The sequence below is a fragment of the Rhagoletis zephyria genome, unplaced genomic scaffold, assembly GCF_001687245.7.
Source record: "Rhagoletis zephyria isolate East Lansing unplaced genomic scaffold, Rhagoletis_zephyria_1.1 Rzeph_scaffold_02042, whole genome shotgun sequence".
NCBI lineage: Eukaryota > Metazoa > Arthropoda > Insecta > Diptera > Tephritidae > Rhagoletis > Rhagoletis zephyria.
This window is the reverse complement of record NW_016159126.1, coordinates 36572-43152: the sequence shown is the minus strand read 5'-3', so window position 1 is coordinate 43152 and position 6581 is coordinate 36572. Positions and strand designations below refer to the sequence as shown.

General features: G+C 34.8%; 1 long non-coding RNA gene across 1 annotated transcript in view; it reads left to right on the top strand.

Annotated features, from left to right (window-relative positions):
- The first annotated feature begins 6146 nt into the window (after positions 1-6146).
- The window catches only part of LOC108365887 (uncharacterized), a 27542-nt gene continuing 27107 nt past the window's right edge, over positions 6147-6581 (top strand). The window contains exon 1 of the long non-coding RNA XR_001848022.1: positions 6147-6277. This is a non-coding gene — a long non-coding RNA (uncharacterized LOC108365887). The remainder of the gene's footprint in view (positions 6278-6581) is intronic.

The following is a 6581-nucleotide window of genomic DNA, read 5'->3' as shown; positions in this document are numbered from 1 at the left end:
AGGTTTCAAATTTTTTCGACAAAACGGAACAAATCTACTCCTATCGGAGCGAAGTCCGAACGATGGCTTATTGTGTATATGAGGAAAATGTATGCTCTTTGTTTGGTACACAAAGTCAGTATTACCGCAGCCCTACTGCGATGAACATGATGTCGGTGGGATATAAATAATTTTTTCGGAACTTTTCATACCCTTGCTCCCGTAAACTGTTTTTCCCTTTCTCCAGCCCACGCTCGCACTTTCGCTACTGCGCGGGCAAAAAAGTGCCCATCACCTGATTTACATGATTCAAGTGCTTGAAAGCAATTCTTGCTCATTCTCTTTTGTGTTTTTTATTTGCTTTTACACGTTTCAATTCTGTTGAATTCAAGTCTTTGGTTCTTTAAATGGGAAGCAACGAAAAAGCAAAAAGCAAAGCAAGAAAGTTGAAACGACTTGACGGTACAGACGCATGTGTACTCGTCCCTTTTCTTCTCACCCCCTCTCTTCCACATGCGAGCAGAATTGAATTCAATACTTGAACTGTGTAAAAGCAGTCCATGTCTGCTCTACAGCACGATCCAGAAAATAAAGGTCGCGCCATTCGCGGACCGCTAACCCTCTCTTCGTCGATTTGACAGCATCCACCCAATCGCTGACGTCATAAAATACTTTTGTTTACATTCACTGTTGCCAACTTGACGCTTTTCGCGCCAAGTTTTGTGGGTATTCAAAACGCGAAAATTTTTGAGTTTGGTGCTTGGTGCGTTTTTTGTGCTTTCGTTTTTAGTTTGAAGACACCAAATTAGAAAATCTTAAAAAAATGGAAGCAAAATTTATAGCAATCGTAAGTATGGTAAGCAACTTTACAAAAAATTTTAACAACATCATGGCACAGTGACATAAGCGACAACAAAATATGTGGCAGTACCTTCAATCATGCCGGAAGAAATCGACCGTCGTGCAAGAAACATTGATTTTTATTAATTTGAGTCGGAATCCTTACAATAAAAGTATGTATGTATATAAAGTCCATAAAATATACCAATAAAAATTTGGTGCTTTTTCAAATTCGAAACTTGGCAATACTGCCTTTTGTTCGATGCTTCCTCTTTTACTTGTCGAGTTCGTCTTGCTCTCTCATTCTGGTATTTTTTGACGTCACGGCCAGTTGCTCTCAGCTCGATTGGCGCAATCTTGTATTCTATCATTCTTGATTCTACAGCAAGAGTACCTGATAAAACAGTAATGGTAAAACGATTCATAAGTCCCAAAGAACTTTTTGGGCCGACCGGCTAGATTGGCAAAACAAAGCGGCTAAAACCGGCTAAAATGTTTTAATGAAATTTCACATAGACTCTGGCAAAAAACGGCTAAAATATTTTAGTGAAAATTCACATGCTTTATTTAAATAAATCGCAAGAAACGAAATACTAGTTAATACCATAATTTATATCGAGTGTATATTCCTCATCATCAAATGAATCACTATTGTATATATCACCTGAATTCATTAATTTTAAGAGATCGTCATCTACAGTAAAATTATGGCAGCATTTTTCTTCGCGTTTTAAACCGTATCTTATATATAAAATAGCGTTTAACGTTTTAACGCACATTGGATTTCTTTGCTTAGTTTTTATTATATTCATTGAACTAAATATTCGCTCTACTTCTGCATTACTTATAGGCAAAACAAGAAAACTAAAAACTAGGTTGCAAAGGTCAGCAAAAGGGTTTTCTCCTAGGGCATTTCGAAATTGATAAACTTCGGCCCAAAATTTTACAGTTGAGTCTAAATTACTCCAGGTATGTAACGTTAACCGTTGCCATTGCATCTCTATGGATGTTATTTCGTCGGCATTATATTTGTGTTTTTGTTGCTGTAGTTGAACAAATACTTTTGGTTTAATTACTCTTAATGCATTTCCAACCGTGAAAAAGTCAATTTTTTTAGTGTGTCAATATTTGTAGGGAGGCGTTGGCGTACTTCCTTTATTAAAGTGATAATAAAATAGCGACCATTTTCTCGAATTATTTTCTTAATCTTCATTGGGTCTGCGAACAACTTGTTTACTTTTTGCACCTGAAAATTAGGCAAATAGTAAAATCGGCTAAAAACGGCAAAATTTTTTTTACAAACCGGCTAACAAATCGGCTGCCGGCTAGATCGAATTTTCTCCGGCTAGTTGCTATCAAAACCGGCTAAATCTAGCCGGAAAACGGCTAAAATGGCAACGCTGGTTTACGCGCTCACGTACAGGATCTTCAATTAGAATAGCGTCATCGTCGAATTTTCTAATTCTTTAAAAGACGTGGTTGAATAATGAGAACACTTTAGACATTCCTAGTTTTGATATAGTAATTCAATTTAAAAGGCCAATGACGAGAGTAGGCGGAGTTGTAATCTGTCATAACACGCATGACGGAGCCTGTATTGTTACTCCACAAATAGAACTCAACGCACGACAACTGGAATCAATGTCTGTTCAAATATACTTACATATGTGCTTGTGAAAGCAGACTGGACCCTGAACATGGGAACAGTTTGTTGCAATTTATAATCGACCAGTAAATAAAATTATTTAAATGCGAATTATGCGTTGGATTCAGCGCTCCCTTTGATTGAATTCCTCAGCATCAAATTAAATTTAAAAATGTCCAGCAGTCGCACCGAATCGACAACACGATCAAAACCAATCATTGATACCAAGGCGAATTAATATAAGGTGGTATTACTAGCTCAGCTGATTTTGTGTATGTGTTTCGCCGCACGGCTTCTGATATCAAATTGAAAAATTTTGTTTGAATTTCTACACACACTCTTACAGATTTTGACAGTTTATGCCGCCAAAGTAAAAACAAAATATATGTAAATTTTTGTTTTTGTACTCCTGCTATCACCTTATATTAATTAGCCTTGATTGATACTGTATTTCAAAGAGATATTGATGACATCTTAACTGAAGCATATATTTCACATTTTAGTTACCATAAGCCACTCTCGTCCCTTTTGTATAAATTTGAACATGAGTCTAAATAATAATAAAATGAAAAATTAAAACATTAAAAAATTTGAAACGAAAAATTATAAGAACTGATCAACTTCGTACCAATATTACAACAAACAAACGCATTCGTCTCATTCTCTCTTAGTTTAATTTTATGAAGGTTTCACTTCTACCGGGCGTTCACTGCACACATATGTTTTTTTTCTTCATAAATAGTTTCCGCTATATACTTAAGCTGCGTTTCTCCATCTCATTTAAGTGGAAATTAACTTTAATTTAATATTTTATTTAATTCACATTTAAATTATTTTCAGTTTTAATGAGATCTTTATTTAAGTGAGTAAAAAGTGGTTGTAAAACAGACTTGGCCAGCGAAAGCTTTCATTTGTACTGAGAGCTTTTGAAAGCAGGGCTGGTATACAAGTAAGCAACAGATACACAAAATTGTCGTGTGTGTATATTGATCACCTGACTAAACGTGTAAGATCTCTGAGTGTGGTTATTCTGATTGAATTTTTATTTAAGGGAAGAGCATAGGTCACTTAAATTAAAATTTAAAACAAATTAAAGTTGATTATTGAAACCAAAAATTCGAAAATTAAAGTAATTTTCACTCAAATGAATCTGGTGACACGCAGCCTATGGTGACCTTATGGATAAGTGTCGGATTTTTATTTTTATTTTCAAATTAATTTTAGTTACTTTTTTATAAAAAATGTAGTCCATTCTATGAAAAAAAAACATGTAAATCCAAGTTTCAAAGTTTGTACAAAAATTAAAAGAAAATCAAAGTTTCAAAATTAAACACTTTTTATTCAAAATAAAGAGTGTGGAATTTTGATGAAAACGTACTAGCTCAAAAGTTGTTCCTTCTTATTATCTACGTTTTTTAATGAAACTTTGTTGATTTGCTTTTAATTTTTGTACAAAGTTTTAAACTTGGATTAACAAGGTTTTTGCTATTGAATGAACTATATTATTTTTAAAACAAGTAGTTAAGACTAACTTTAAAATAAAAACAAAACTAAAAATCCGAGACTTATCTATACTGGGTGACCTCACTCATATGACTGATAAAATTATAACCACTACTGTTCTTTGGTAATGTGCCACAAATATTATTTAATTATTATTTTGTATTCTTACTAAATAACTTAAATATAAACGTTTTCTATACCTGCAATTTTATGGCTGATAAGACGTAATCATACGACCTTTTAAAACAAAAAAAGGGAAGTATCCCTCGAAAGAGAAGATGAAAACGATTCAAGTACTAGATACAATGCAGATACTGAGTAGGTATCGATACTTTCAGTCTTTTGAGTACAAGTACTCATTAGAGTGATACCTTAGTGGTATCGATTGAACCCTACTCGCCAACGACTAAACTATAGAGCATGAGAATACGTGTGAAGTGAGCATAAACAACTGTTCTATGGCGTGCAGTGTTGCTGCGAATCATTTTTAGTGGTAGCCAAATTCCTAAAAAAAGGTATAAAAAAGAGCTAAAAAAGTCGATGTGGCTAAAAATGGTAGCTTAAATTTTTTACTTACATATACATATATAAGTATACACGCAAACATTTTCAAAAAGTAATGGTATAGAAAAACAACGAACTCTGGAAAAAGCTAATATTTTATCCAACCAAAAACGTTTTTGTATAAAAGGGGAAATATATAACACCGGCTTGCTGGCTCCATCAAGTGATTGTACCATCAGGCTATATTTCTTTACATATGAGGTCCGGGAAAGATCGAAATGATTAGAGCCGTAATTTCATAATTTTTCTACCATTTTGTTAAACATTGTTTTTTTTTTTTAATTCACAACTGCAATATCGTGAACTTAATCTTCCACAAACATGGCTTTCACTCATACAGTGCAGGAATTTGCGCCAAAATACTTTTTACTTAGAAAATTTAGCCAATTTCACCACTCACGACATGCTGGTACAATCATAAAATTTTCAAATAGTTTTTGAAGTCGCACCAGCAGCTGGTACAGTCACACCACAAGAACATACACGGTCAATCGACTTGATGGGCCATTTAACAATTTAAGCATATTAAGGGCCGTAAACTTATCTAGTTTAAACTACAGTTAAATTGTTAATAGATAAGTTAACAGCCCTAACACTTTTTTTAAAGTATGTATGTATAAAAACGTAAGGTAGATACAATACATATATGTATATACATATATCAGTCTTTCTTAGTTTAAAAATTCATCTCTTACATAAATGAAAAAAATTACATCAAACTAGGCGTATACAACTTTTTCATGCCAAGTATGAATAAATTCTACAAAGGACTAAAAAAAGGGCTAGGGGCAATTTTAAATTTATGTGGCCAAAAAAAAGTATGTGGTAGCCAAATCTAGCCCCAAAAGGGTTAAAACGGCAACACTGATGGCGTGCCGACCATTGAGGTACACACTAGAGATGGGCGCGGGATAGCGGGACCCGCGGGACCCTCGGTACTGATTTAAAATTGGCCGAGATAGGCGGTATCGGGAAGATCTATAAAAATATGGTGGGCGGGACGGGACCCAAATCCTTTCCCGATACTCCCGATAAAACCGCAACCCCCGCAAATTCATAAAATCATAATTAAAAATGATGTTTGAAATATGCACTCCTAATGTTTCCTTGAGACGAAAACGAACAGCAAAGAAAAACAAAATCGGAAGATGCCAAATCTTTCATTATTATTTGAAATTAATTCGAAAGACATGAACATTTTTATCAACCTTCGATCGGTTTGTGAACCACGCCACACACGTTGAAATCTCAACCGTCGTTTCAATTTGTTGTCCGTTTGTAGCCTGCTTTAGAGATATATATCGGGACCCATGGGACCCACGGTACAATTCTGAAATACGTCGGGATGGGCGGGTTCGGGACTTAAAAATCGAATTTCGGGATGGGCGGGATCGGGATGAAATATTTAGTCACGTGCCCATCTCTAGTACACACGTTTGAATGGTAGTACATATATTTGTACGTATGTACATATGTTTGTGTGTATGTATATCTTTTTGTGCAAGAATGATAGAATACAAGATTTCGAGCTGAGAGCAACTGGCTGTGACGTCAAAATGTACCACAATGAGAGAGCAAGACGAACTCGACAAGAAAAAGAGGAAGCATCCAAGAATGATAGAATACAAGATTGCGCCGATTGCAGCAGAATTCGTGAGAGTAATTTTGGTATGACGTCATCGTAGTTGACAACTGAGAACGGCAAATAAAACTGCTCTCTAGTGATGTGCTGAATTGTCGGTACCTGTTGCCGCTGGTATACTTATCACTTTGCCTACCACCTTAGCATACCTATATATACATGAGTGTATACGTGTAGTTAAATCATCTTCACTCATACGTACTACAACATTAATAAGCCATATATGTATGTACATACATTTTGTAAATAGTTAAATAGCCACCGTTATATTTTGTATTCATTTCATAAGTGTATAAATAACACCGCCAGAGTAAAATTCTGGGTCTTTCTTGTATTTGACACGCGTATTAACCATACAAAATATTTTTAAAGCGCTGCGCAAGTAGCACATGAATTAGTGCAAATAAA